Source organism: Lithobates pipiens, unplaced genomic scaffold (assembly GCF_037356315.1).
Source record: "Lithobates pipiens isolate NorthernLeopardFrog02 unplaced genomic scaffold, aLitPip1_a1.2 Scaffold_27, whole genome shotgun sequence".
In the NCBI taxonomy this organism is placed as follows: Eukaryota; Metazoa; Chordata; class Amphibia; order Anura; family Ranidae; genus Lithobates; species Lithobates pipiens.
Genome location: NW_027507788.1, coordinates 143,777,230 through 143,791,432, shown reverse-complemented (window position 1 = coordinate 143,791,432; position 14,203 = coordinate 143,777,230). Strand labels below are relative to the sequence as shown.

At 46.8% G+C, this 14,203-nt stretch overlaps 1 protein-coding gene and 1 pseudogene across 2 annotated transcripts in view; one reads left to right on the top strand and one right to left on the bottom strand.

Moving 5' to 3' along the window:
• Window positions 1-8,876: 8,876 nt before the first annotated feature.
• LOC143934198 (small ribosomal subunit protein eS7 pseudogene) lies at window positions 8,877-9,484 on the bottom strand (annotated as a pseudogene).
• A 1,544-nt stretch (window positions 9,485-11,028) lies between these two features.
• Window positions 11,029-14,203, top strand: part of SLC35E2B (solute carrier family 35 member E2B) — a 123,597-nt gene continuing 120,422 nt past the window's right edge. For both annotated transcript variants that reach the window (XM_077457598.1, XM_077457599.1), the window contains exon 1: window positions 11,029-11,278. The gene's annotated coding sequence lies outside the window, so the exon portion shown is untranslated. The remainder of the gene's footprint in view (window positions 11,279-14,203) is intronic.

Genomic DNA, 14,203 nt, shown 5'->3' with positions numbered 1-14,203 from the left:
GCATAGATAGGTGGCACTGATTGCTGGCACCTATGCACTGATTCGTGGCACTGCGTGGGTACTGGCAGGTGGCACTGGAAGGCGGTATTGGTGGGCACAGATGAGGCGGCTTCACCTCTTCCTATTCGGGACCAATGTCCCTTGAACTCAAGTCAGTGATCGGCTTTTTTTCTCCTCAAAGAGAAGAAAAAAAAAAACGATTACCGTTCTGTTTACATCACGTGATCAGCTGTCATTGGCTGACAGCAGATCACGTGGTAAGGGGCCGGGATTGGGTCTCATTGACTCGGTTATCACAGCACGCGCTGCACGCGTAAAGGGAAGGACATCTATTGACGGCCTCCTGGCAAAGAAGATCCACGTTGTGGCCGTCATTCGGCTATAGCGCGAATCAGAAGAAGAGTTAACCTTACCAGATGTGTCAAAGTAATCCCTCTTATGTCCAATCCTACACTGCTTTGCCACTGTAAATGCTATGGTGGACAGTGGACACCATGCCAACCCGGGGCATAGAGACACAAGGTGGGGGGAACTCCTAGGTTCAGGTCTGGTCACTGACAGGGAGAAGATATACAGTACTTGTGCTCAAATCCCAATAGCTTGTCCATGTACTTAAACTATCAGGTTCTAAAGGGGTGTGACTACATATTAACACCACAATATCTGAATGGACCCTCTACACACTACTATAAACCCTTTCCAGCAAACTATGCAAATACAAAAACAGGGATTTTTAGTTCACACATATTGCAATATGGATGTGCGGTTATGTGACCGCCCGGCTGACACACACACTGTGTAGTATATCTCCTTATTTCAGAGGGGCTGGCAGGAATTCATATCTGATCACTTTAAGAAAGTCCTAGTTCTGAGTTTGGCAAAGTTCAGTAAGTCAGTGAGCATAAGATGATAAGATGGATCAGTAGCTCTCATAAATCCTGGCTGATGTTCTTTGTCTAATTGTAAAAGAGAGCTCCAGACTACTGATACACGCTCCCTTTTCTGGTCCCTAGCGAGTGTGTTGACAGAAATGATCTGACCAATGGGAAGGTCTGCAGAGTGGCCGATGGAACGTCACATTCTTTATGATCCATCAGCTGCTCCTCCTTCAGATACAATTTTCTTAATGTATTAATATTCCTTGTATATCACGTCATGATTTTGTCACCCACATATTATTGTGCATCATGCAATTGCCATTCCATTGGGGGGATCACACGTCCACTGTAATTAGCTGTCACAGTGGTCACATGATCGGTAGCCTGTCCCACTGACACCCCATCATTAGTACAGCTCTCTTTGACAGCTTGGTCACTGTACAGGGAGTGCACTCTCAGCACAGGTAGCTCTGCTGCCCATGGATGCATAGGTGCAGCATGTGGGTGGTAAAGCCCACCCTATTTGCTGCAGCACGTATGCATCACATGGGCAGCAACAGGTTAACCATCCCTCTCTGTCCCTGATTTCGAGGGACTGTCCCTGATTTGGAAAAAAGTCCCTCTGTCCCTCTTTCCTCCTCCTTTTTCCCTCATTTTGGTTTGATCTATATAGTTGTATATAAAATTAACTATTTATCTTTCAAAAGGCATTTCACTGTGCTAAACCATTTATCCTATTTCTTTAATTGTTACATTTGTGAATTTCAAAAGCCAGTATAAAGGAATAGTAGTTAAAAAAAAAAAGCACTTGTGAGTTTAACTGATCTTTTTGTTTGGATAATTCTCCTTTAAGGGGGCGTGTCTTATGCCTACATACATTTGCTAATAGGTGTCCCTCGTTTCCATCTCAAAAGTTGAGAGGTATGGGTTAACTGCCAAATTTTGTCACAAATTTTGTCACATCAACAGTTGTTCTTAAAGCGGAACTAAACTCATTGATTCACTCATTTCAAACACGTTGTGAGAATGTAACAGTCACATTGGTTGTGTCCTCAACCCAACTATCAAACTATCAAATGGCTGGTGTCATAACTGATCACATGTGCAGCACCATGGCAGTTGAAGATCAAACACAGGCCAAGTTGGCAGTTTCCTTTGCTGTAAATGATAGGAGAGTTTGGTTCTGCTTTAACCACTTGCCTACCAGGCACTAACACCCCCTTCCTGCCCAGGCCATTTTTCAGCCTTCAGTGCTGTCACACTTTGAATGACAAGTGCGGGGTCATGCTACACTGTATCCAAACAAATGTTTTATCATTTTCTTCACACAAATAGAGCTTTCTTTTGGGGGGTATTTAATCACTGCTGGGTTTTAATTTTTTTAAAAAAACAAAAATTTTGGAAAAATTGTTTTTTCACTTTTTTCTGTGAGTAAATTTTGTAACAAAGTAATTTTTCGCCTTCACTGATGTGCGCTGATGAGGTGGCACTGATGAGGTGGCACTTATGGGCACTGATGAGGAGGCACTAATATGCCGCACTTATGGGCACTGATATGTGGCACTGATGAGCACTGATAGGTGGCACTAATGGGCACTAATAGCCGGCACTGGTGGGCACTGATAGGTGGCATGGATAGGTGGTACAGATGGGCACTGATGGGCATTGATGGGTGACATTTATGGGCATTAATGGCAGGGCCGGCGCTACCACTAGGCAGAGTAGGCAGCCGCCTAGGGCGCACTACTACCTAGGGCGCACTTACGGCCTCTGTCCAGGGTGAGGTCAGCTTTCCTCTCCTGATCGCTCGCTCCCGGTGGTGTGCCGCCGGCGCCACCAATCCCCCATGTTTCCCCTTGAGCGCCCGCTGTGCTCACATGGGTTTAACTCACAGCGCCGCTCAGGGACTCCTTTGCTCCAGCCTGTCCCTGTGGAGCGGCGCTGTGTGTCTCTGTGAGTGCAGCGGAGGGGCGGGGCTCAGCGGAGATGGGAGCGGAGAGGTCTGTCAGCTGACCTCCCTCCCGGCGGGGACATCGTGGAGCGGGTGGAAGGCGCTGGCCTGGCCCCGGCGGGGACATCGTGGAGCGGGTGGAAGGCGCTGGCCTGGCCCCGGCGGGGACATCGTGGAGCGGGTGGACGGCGCTGGCCTGGCCCCGGCGGGGACATCGTGGAGCGGGTGGAAGGCGCTGGCCTGGCCCCGGCGGGGACATCGTGGAGCGGGTGGACGGCGCTGGCCTGGAGGGACATCGTGGAGCGGGTGGACGGCGCTGGCCTGGCGGGACATCGTGGAGGTGGAGTGGGTGGACGGCGCTGGCGTGGACTCCTGAACAATTCTGCACACCCAGTGCTGAGGAGAGGCCCGGATTATGGTCGCTGAAGCATCAAAGAGCAGAGGTAAGGAGGAGGGTGGTTCTTCCCTGATCTACATTGAGCTGTATGGAGAGAGTTTGTGTGTGAGTAATGCAGGAACTAGGAGTCAGGTAGGTCAGTGTGATGGTCAGTGTGATGGTCAGTGTGATGGTCAGCGTATGTGTCAGCGTATGTGTCAGCGTATGTGTCAGCGTGATGGTCAGCGTATGTGTCAGCGTATGTGTCAGCGTGATGGTCAGCGTATGTGTCAGCGTATGTGTCAGCGTGATGGTCAGCGTATGTGTCAGTGTGATGGTCAGTGTATGTGTTAGCGTATGTGTCAGCGTATGTGTCAGCGTATTTGTCAGTGTGATGGTCAGCGTATGTGTCAGTGTGATGGTCAGCGTATGTGTCAGCGTGATGGTCAGCGTATGGGTCAGTGTGATGGTCAGTGTATGTGTTAGCGTGATGGTCAGTGTATGTGTCAGCGTATGGGTCAGCGTATGTGTCAGTGTGATGGTCAGCGTATGTGTCAGCGTATGGGTCAGCGTATGTGTCAGTGTGATGGTCAGCGTATGTGTCAGCGTATGGGTCAGCGTATGTGTTAGCGTATGTGTCAGTGTGATGGTCAGCGTATGTGTCAGCGTATGGGTCAGCGTATGTGTCAGTGTGATGGTCAGCGTATGGGTCAGCGTATGTGTTAGCGTATGTGTCAGTGTGATGGTCAGCGTATGTGTCAGTGTGATGGTCAGCGTATGGGTCAGCGTATGAGTCAGTGTGATGGTCAGCGTATGTGTCAGTGTGATGGTCAGCGTATGGGTCAGCGTATGTGTTAGCGTATGTGTCAGTGTGATGGTCAGCGTATGGGTCAGCGTGATGGTCAGCGTATGTGTCAGCGTGATGGTCAGCGTATGTGTCAGCGTATGTGTCAGCGTATGTGTCAGCGTGATGGTCAGCGTATGGGTCAGCGTATGGGTCAGCGTATGTGTCAGCGTATGTGTTAGCGTATGTGTTAGCGTATGTGTCAGTGTGATGGTCAGCGTATGTGTCAGTGTGATGGTCAGCGTATGGGTCAGCGTATGTGTCAGCGTATGTGTCAGCGTGATGGTCAGCGTATGTGTCAGCGTATGTGTTAGCGTATGTGTCAGTGTGATGGTCAGCGTATGTGTCAGCGTATGGGTCAGCGTATGTGTTAGCGTATGTGTCAGTGTGATGGTCAGCGTATGTGTCAGTGTGATGGTCAGCGTATGGGTCAGCGTATGTGTCAGTGTGATGGTCAGCGTATGGGTCAGCGTATGTGTCAGTGTGATGGTCAGCGTATGTGTCAGCGTATGTGTTAGCGTATGTGTCAGTGTGATGGTCAGCGTGATGGTCAGCGTATGTGTCAGCGTGATGGTCAGCGTATGTGTCAGCGTATGGGTCAGCGTATGGGTCAGCGTATGGGTCAGCGTATGGGTCAGCGTGATGGTCAGCGTATGTGTCAGTGTGATGGTCAGCGTATGTGTCAGCGTGATGGTCAGCGTATGTGTCAGCGTGATGGTCAGCGTATGTGTCAGCGTATGTGTCAGTGTGATGGTCAGCGTATGTGTCAGCGTATGTGTCAGCGTATGTGTTAGCGTATGTGTTAGCGTATGTGTCAGTGTGATGGTCAGCGTATGGGTCAGCGTATGGGTCAGCGTATGGGTCAGCGTATGTGTCAGCGTATGTGTCAGCGTATGGGTCAGCGTGATGGTCAGCGTATGTGTCAGCGTGATGGTCAGCGTGATGGTCAGCGTATGTGTCAGCGTATGTGTCAGCGTATGTGTCAGCGTATGTGTCAGCGTGATGGTCAGTGTATGTGTCAGCGTGATGGTCAGCGTATGTGTCAGCGTATGTGTCAGCGTATGGGTCAGCGTATGTGTCGGTGTGATGGTCAGTGTGATGTTCAGCACATGTGTCAGCGTATGTGTCAGTGTGATGGTCAGCATATATGTCAGCGTATGTGTCAGTGTGATGGTCAGCGTATGTGTCAGTGTGATGGTCAGCGTATGGGTCAGTGTGATGGTCAGCGTGATGGTCAGTGTGATGGTCAGTGTGATGGTCAGTGTGAGTGTCAGTGTAGGTGTCAGTGTGATGGTCAGTGTAGGTGTCAGTGTGATGGTCAGTGTAGGTGTCAGTGTGATGGTCAGTGTAGGTGTCAGGTGGGTTAGTGTAGGTGCCAGGTGGGTCGGTGTAATTATCAGGTAGGTCAGTGTAGGGGTCAGTGTGATGTGAGTAGTGCAGGAAGTAGGAGTCAGGTGGATTAGTGTATCTGTCAGGGGGTCAGATAGGTCACATGTGTAGCAAGGGCAGGGTAAAGTGGAGTCAGGGGCGCAGCAGGGGGGGGGGGGGGGGGCGGCAAAATTAGGTTTCGCCTAGGGTGTCAAAGATCCTTGCACCAGCCCTGATTAATGGACAGCAGTGATGGGCAATGATTGCCAGCACTGACTGGCATGGATAATGGGCACTGATTTGTGGCACTTGTGGGCAGTGGTGGACACTGATTGCTGCCACTGGTGGGCACTGTATACTGGCATTGGTGGGCACTGTATTTTACACTTTATTTCTTTTTTGTAATCAGGGCACTGATGATCAATGCACCAATTACATCCCTAGATGTCCCCGTGTGAGGAGATGCTGCTGATCGGCTATCCTCTACTCACACTCTGTCAGTGTGAGGCGAGGAGAGCCGATTACTTGCATCTCCGTGTTTACATGTGACCGGCTGTGATTGGACACAGCCAATCACTTGGTTAAAGAGCCACAGACACGGCTTTTTACACAGATCTGGGTCGCGCCGTGTCCTAGCAACATGGCGCGGCCCCGCAGGCGTGCAAGAGCGGCCGTTCAGGGCCGCCGTCATTTGACAGTGCATGGGCGGCAAGCGGTTAAAGTGGAACTTTAGTCAGAAAAGGTCCTGCTAGATGATTTCAGGCTGGCCCCTATTGCAGATATAGCTATGTAAAACTTGCTTACTGGGCATTTCTACCCCCTTCTTGCCCAGAACAATTTTCAGCTTTCAGCGCTCTCAAACTTTGAATGACAATTGCCCAGTCATGGAGCACTGTACCCATATACATTTTTATTATTTTTTTCCACACAAATAGAGCTTTCTTTTGGTTGTATTTAATCACCACTGGTTTTTTTTTTTTCTAAAATGACTGAACTTTTTAAAAAAAACACAAATTTTTTTTGCAAATAGGTATTTTCTTTCCTTCACTGATGTGCGCTGATGAGGTGGCAATGATGGGCACTGATAGGCTGCACTGATGAGGTGGAACTGATGGGCACTGATAGGCTGCACTGATGAGGCTGCACTTATGAGGCAGCACTGATAGGCTGCACTGATGAGTTAGCACTGATAGGCACTGATCAGGAGGCACTGATGAGGCTGCACTGATGGGGCTGAATGACCACAACATACAGGGATATACAATGTAATACTGACATATAATCACACACACACAGGTTGGACTTGATGGACTTGTGTCTTTTTTCAACCTCGCCTACTATGTAACTATGAGGCGGCACTGATCAGGGGGGACTGATGAGTCTGCACTGATGGGTGGCACCAGGGGTCAAGTCCTGGGAAAAAAAGTGTGGGAACTCCCACCCAAGATCCATTCCCCCACCAAAAAAAAAAAAAAAAGGTACGCTCATATGCATATATACTTCACAGAAAATACAGTACAACATGTATTGTAAAGTGCCAGTTTACAAAAACAAAATAACGTGTCAAACAAAACAATCAACACAATGGGTGATGATCTTTCCCTCGCAGGGAATTTCTACCACAAATACACCCTGTTCCAAATTCTGTTACACAGCCCATTAGAAAATATCCCACAAAAGGAATTTTGTATTGGCAGAGTATTGAAGAGTATTGGCAGGGTATTGCAGAGTATTGATAGGGTATTGCAGAGTATTGGCAGGGTATGTATTGAAGAGTATTGGCAGAGTATTGCAGAGCATCGGCAGGGTATGTATTGGCAGGGTATTGCAGAGTATTGATAGGGTATTGCAGAGTATTGGTAGGGTATGTATTGCAGAGTATTGGCAGGGTATTGCAGAGTATTGGCAGGGTATTGAAGAGTATTGGCAGAGTATTGGCAGGGTATTGCAGAGTATTGGCAGGGTATTGAAGAGTATTGGCAGAGTATTGGCAGAGTATTGGCAGAGTATTGGCAGGGTATTGCAGAGTATTGGCAGGGTATGTATTGGCAGAGTATTGGCAGAGTATTGTGGAGTATTGACAGGGTATTGCAGAGTATTGGCAGGGTATTTATTGGCAGAGTATTGGCAGGGTATTGCAGAGAATTGTCAGGGTATGTATTGCAGAGTATTGCAGAGTATTGACAGGATATTGAAGAGTATTGGCAGAATATTGAAGAGTATTGGCAGAATATTGAAGAGTATTGATAGGGTATTGCAGGGTGTGTATTGGCAGAGTATTGGCAGGGTATTGCAGAGTATTGGCAGGGTATTTATTGGCAGAGTATTGGCAGGGTATTGCAGAGTATTGGCACAGTATTGCAGAGTATTGATAGGGTATTGCAGAGTATTGGCAGGGTGTTGCAGAGTATTGGCAGGATATTGAAGAGTATTGGCAGAGTATTGCAGAGTATTGGCAGGGTATTGCAGAGTATTGGCAGGGTATGTATTGGCAGGGTATTGCAGAGTATTGGCAGGGTATTGCAGAGTATTGACAGAGTATTGCAGAGTATTGATAGGGTACTGCAGAGTATTGGCAGGGTATTGCAGAGTATTGGCAGGGTATGTATTGCAGAGTATTGGCGGGGTATTGCAGAGTATTGGCGGGGTATTGCAGAGTATTGGCAGGGTATTGCAGAGTATTGGCAGGGTATTGAAGAGTATTGGCAGGGTATTGCAGAGTATTGGCAGGGTATTGAAGAGTATTGGCAGGGTATTGCAGAGTATTGGCAGGGTATGTATTGCAGATTATTGGCGGGGTATTGCAGAGTATTGGCGGGGTAGTGCAGAGTATTGGCGGGGTAGTGCAGAGTATTGGTGGGGTAGTGCAGAGTATTGATAGGGTAGTGTAGAGTATTGATAGGGTATTGCAGAGTATTGGCAGGGTATTGCAGATTATTGATACTGATAGGGTATTGCAGAGTATTGATAGGGTATTGCAGAGTATTGGCAGGGTATTGCAGAGTATTGATAGGGTATTGCAGAGTATTGGCAGGGTATTGCAGAGTATTGATAGGGTATTGCAGAGTATTGATAGGGTACTGCAGAGTATTGGCAGGGTATGTATTGCAGAGTATTGGCGGGTATTGCAGAGTATTGGCGGGGTATTGCAGAGTATTGGCGGGGTATTGCAGAGTATTGATGAGTATTGGCGGGTATTGCAGAGTATTGGCGGGGTATTGCAGAGTATTGGCGGGGTATTGCAGAGTATTGATGAGTATTGGCAGGGTATTGCAGAGTATTGATGAGTATTGGCAGTATGGATGAGTATTGGCAATTTGGCAGGGTATTGCAGAATGCAACTTACTTACACACTACTAGTGACTGACCTCCTGGTATTCTCTTCCCTTCTGTTCTGGGGGGAGAAGAACTAAGTAAACTCAAAGTGCAGCGGCTGTTTCCACAGGAGGCACTGAGTAGAGTATTTTTTTTTTTTTATTACATCATAAGCACTTTACAGCTGAAATTCTGGGAATTCAAAATTCACATCTTTGCCTGTGAGTTTCTTGTAGACACCAGAAAATGTTTCCACCTTGTGTTCAACATTGTTCTGTTGTGCTTTGTCCAAATGGACTTTGATAAGCCGACTGCCGTCCAACTTCACACGGATTCTCTTGCCCACAGTTTCACTTGGGTACACCAAATCTTCAAGGATGGCATCATGTACTGCAGTCAAAGTACGGCTCCTGGGACGCTTCTGCTTGTTTTTTGTGCGGCTTTTTCTTGTTGGTTTGGGCAGAATCCTTCTCTGAGCAATGAAGACAACATGCTTGCCACTGAACTTCTTTTCCAGCTCGCGCACCAGTCTGACTTGGATCTTCTGGAAAGATTTCAGCTGAGGGACTTTGCTGCAGTAATGTTTAATTCCCTTAGTTGAGCTTTGAGGTCAGAGTTCATCTCCAACTCCAGCAGAGCCTGGGAAATGCCAGACTCAAACTCGTCTGGCTTTTCGCCATTAGGCTTGACGATTTTGGCGCTTGAACTGAACATGGCCTTTCGTCCTCTCTCAGTGACGGCCTAGAGGGGAGCGGGAGGACAGTCCGGCGCGCGTGTGTCACACTGACGGTCTCGTGCCAGTGCGTGCCCACGCCGAAGTCATGTGACCGGTTGCTAGGCAGGGGCCGCTCCGCATCTAGCAACCGGTCACATGACTTCGGCGTGGGCACGCACAGTCACTCGGCGGCTGAGGAGCGGCGCGGACTACGCGCTGCATAGCCTCAGCCGGCCCGGCTCAGATAGCTAATGGGAACGGCGTTCCCGCTGTGGAAATAGTACGGGAACGCCGTTCCCATGCGTTCCCGCAGCACTCGAGCCCTGGGTGGCACTGATTGGCAGCCCTGATAGGTGGCATAGAGAGGTGTCACTGATAGGCGGCACTGATGGGAAGCACTGATAAGTGACATTGATGATGAAGCACCAATGGGTGGCACTGATTAGCAGCACTGGTGGGCACTAAGAGGACTGGTGTCCCTCCAACAGAGGCCGGTTAATGGCTTTCTTCTTTCCTTCACTCTGACAGCATGAGGAGAAAAAAAACGACAACCGGCTTCTGTTTACTTCCATGATCAGCTGATCACGTGGTAAAGGGCCTGCTGTGATTGGCCCTTTACCTGATCTATGATCAGCCAAGTCCTAGCAGTGTGAGATCTGGAGGACGTCCATGGATGCTCTCCTGGCATTTTAAGCTTACGCGGTAGCCGTCTTTCCACTATAGCGTGGGTTGCAAAAGTAGTTAAAATCCAGTAAAACACTGTCTCACCCTGCACTGCACATTCTGAGTTTCTCTTGATTTTTTAAGCACTGCTCAGTTTGTTGAGGCTGATCTGCTGATAGCCTTAAAATCAAATGAAACCCTCCTATCCTTTACAGCCAAGAAAGCTGCTTCTGTTTGACTTGCATGGTGCTGCACATGTGATCAATTATGACACCAGCCATTTGATAATGTGACAGTTTGGTTGAAGACACAAGCAAATGAGACAGTTAGCAATCCCGGTATTCCAGGAATGTTTTTTTGAAACCATTAAATTAATGGGTTTAGTTCTGCTTTATGATTTACTGCTGTTCAGGGGCTCTGGGCTTCAGTAAATATCAGCCTCCAGCAAGAAGAAACAAGAGCAATGCTGCAGGCCATTTACAGCACACACTATTTTTGATAGCATAATTATTCATGTAGAATGTTTGTTCCTTGCTAAAGAACATTATTTTTTTATCAAGTTTTTCTGGGTAGTTACACTTTAACTCTTCCAATACATAGTTTAGATACTATCCCCCTTCACATCTCCCCTGGCAGTTACATGTAATAATTTATGGGGAGGGAAAATATTACAAGAAAGCATTTCAAACTGTTTATTTTTCTGTGCTTCTAACTGCACTGTTTTGAGTTGGTGCCAGGGTCTCTTTAGGTCGCAGAACGCATGACGTATTTATAAGTGGACTCCATTGTTTTACCCAGGTTTTCCTGAAGGCGTGCGAAACCTAAAGTCTGCCACTAGGTGTCAGGTTTGTAGTGCGAGTCTATGGCAGCAGCCTGGCTCTCGGGCTCGTGTTGTCAGTGGGCGATGTTTCTGGTTGGTGTGTGCTTGTCATGTGACTTTGGAGGACAGGGTTAGACGGTGTATGTAGCTCCCTTTGCTTTCTTGTATCTTGCTCTCCGAAGAGCGGATTCTCTCTAGTTGTGAGGCCGCAGCAGCTGAGAGGGTACGGCAGCCAGGAAAGTCCCCGGCTTCTGGAGCAGGCTTAGGCCGCTGCCAGCTCACCCAACACATATCCGGGGGAGGCTGACCCTAGGATGAACAGGCAGGCCTGGCATTGTCCGCACACAGGTAAGGGATAGATTTATGACGTGTCCATGGTGAATATGAGGACGCACGCTGCTTGTATACAATGTACACAGTGCTGGCTCTGGACTCAGCTCTCCACTTTGTATATTAGTTGTTCGTTTGATGCTGATGTTGCAGCAAATCCATTTATTTTACTTAGAATCCGGCGCTAGGACCCACCAATCCCTGCACGGGGCATCCCAAAAATATACTTTTTTTTTTTTTTTCAAATAACAGTTTTTAAACCAAAAAAAGCCTAGAACACATTCAGAGGAAGGGAAAAAAATATAAGCATTGTAATATACATTTTATCAAAACTGGAACAGCTGCACGTGGCAACCAATCGGCTTCTATCTTCTACTTGTTCAGTCAAGCTTAGAAAATGAAAGATAGCAGCTGATTGGTTACCATGCACAACTGCTCCAGATATCGAAACTTACCAGTTCTTAACCACTTGACCTCTGGAAAGTTTACCTCCCTCCCCCCCCTTCTGACCAGGCCATTTTTTGTGATACGGCAACTGACAATTGCGTGGTCATGTGACATACCCAAACACAATCGGTGTCGCCCCCCCCCCCCCACCCGCTTTCTATTTGTAAAAAAAAAAAAAAAAAGTTTTCTTTCGGTGGTATTTGATAACCTCTGTGGTAGGGATGAGCTCCGGTGTGTTCGCACACTCCACGTGCAGAGCCCGCCAGTAAGTCGGCGCAGCGCTGATCACAGGCAGTGAGACATTTCCTGATCTCTGCAGCTGCGTATCGGGGGAAATGTCTCACTGCCTGTGATTAGCGCAGCACTGCGCTGACTTCCTGGCGGGCTCTGCATGTGGACTGTGCGAACATGCCAGAGCTCATCCTTACTCTGTGCTTTTTATTTTATTGCACTTTATGACCAGTTCACACCATAGAAACACAGCCCAGATGCTTTCCAGATGCTTTTTCTGCAAGTGCGCTTTTGACGCGTTCAAGTGTTTTTTTTTTTTTTTACCCCCCCCCCCAAAAAAATAAAAAAATTGTTTAAAATTCTTAAAATAAATAAATAATTGGATTTTTTTTTTTACTCACCTCTAAATGCCTGTTGCTAGTTGGTCCCTCGTAGTCTGCCTTCTTCAATGCCCGGGCTGGTGACATCCTCGCTTCCCCTCATGCCGCACAGTCATCTGGGACCTGTCGCGTGTCCCAGATGACTATGCGTCGTATCGTGGCGCCCTGCGCCACTCACGAATACGCAGCGGGTGGCTTCACAGCCGGGGGCCCACAGTAAGAATGACAGCGCCGCGAGCTGAGCGGGGAACGAGGGGGGGGGGGGCTTTGTCCCCCCCCGCATCGCTGGACCCTGGGACAGGTAAATGTCCGATTATTAAAAGTCAGCAGATGCAGTATTTGTAGCTGCTGACTTTTTTAAATTTTTTTTTTTTTTTTAGGGGGCACCCCACTTTAACCTTATTTGGATGCATTTAGGTGCGTTCCAGTGCGTTTTGATGCGTTTTACACCTTTCCAGTACAGTCCAGTGCAGGAAAAATTTAGCTTTTTTTTTTTTTTGGAACTGTAAGCATTGTTGTGTGAACTGGCCCTTGAACTAAAAAAAACGTCAATTTTGAAAAACAAAACAATATTTTTTACTTATGTCAAAATGTATCCAATAAAAAAATAGAAAACATTTCTTCATCAATTTAGGCCAATATGTATTCTGCTACATGTTTTTGGTTAAAAAAAAAAAAAAAAAAAAAAAAATCCCAATAAGAGTATATAGATCAGTTTGCGCAAAAGTTATAGCATCTCCAAATGATGGGGTATTTTTATTCATTATTATTTTTAATTATTATTTTACTAGTAATGACGGTGAAGTGTGACTGATATTGCGGCGGATATTCTGACACTTTGTGGGAACCAGTGACACTAATACGGGTATCGGGGCTAAAAATATGCACTGTCGCTTAGAGCTGCTCGATTCTGACTAAAATGAGAATCGCAATTTTTTATTTTTTTTGCTTATAAGATAGATCACGATTCTCTCACAATTCTCACAGCAACACTTCCTGCAGATTTTTTCTTTATAAACAGAAGTGTATCCCCTTTGATCGAAGAAGGAAGCTTAGTTACAATGTTTCATATTCAAAACTGGCAGACTGATGATTTCCTTTGACAGCTGAGAGAGCAGTTGAGTTTCTCCACTTGTTATATGAAAGAATCAACAAACTCTGGAATAGAGATGATCAGAGGGGTTCTAATCGAGATCGCGATAAAATAAAAGCCCAATTTGTCCTAAAAAAGAAAAATCTAACAGTAGGCAGGAGAAACACATGACCACCATTGCTGCGACTGAAAATAAGGGAAAATCCAAAATTGTCCCCAAAGAGTTGTGACCAAAGTGGGCATGAAGAAAATTCTTGCAATGAGAACACTTGCTCCATCTAACATGGGATTTCCCTCAGATTGGATAGTTATCTTCTCGTGTCATATTGTGTATATACACAACAGGAAGTGAAGGAAAATCTCCCTAATGTGACATCAATGTCAGTTTTCTGCCAGGGGATTTACCTATCCCATACTCTATTCAAAATGAAAACAAAATTGGCCTCAGACACGTCTTAACCAAAAACTGTCATTGTTCTTGGTGCTGAAAGCCACATATTACACGTGTAAATTTGGTATGCATATATTAAAATGCACTCCAACAGTTTTGCATGGAGTTGTTCCTGAAATGACAGTTGTCTACCTATCTGCTATCAGCCTTTGTGTATGATAACGCCTGCAGTTTGTCCTCATGGGGTTATGCCAAATGTACTTAGACCTGTTAGAGTTCACATTGTAAACCAACAAGATTTTCATCTGCCGGTGCCAAGTAAATAGAGCCCTGCAAATATGAGAAAAACATTCATTGTTTTGCTTTCCTTGCTTGTGTAACCGTTTCTTCCACCTTTTGCC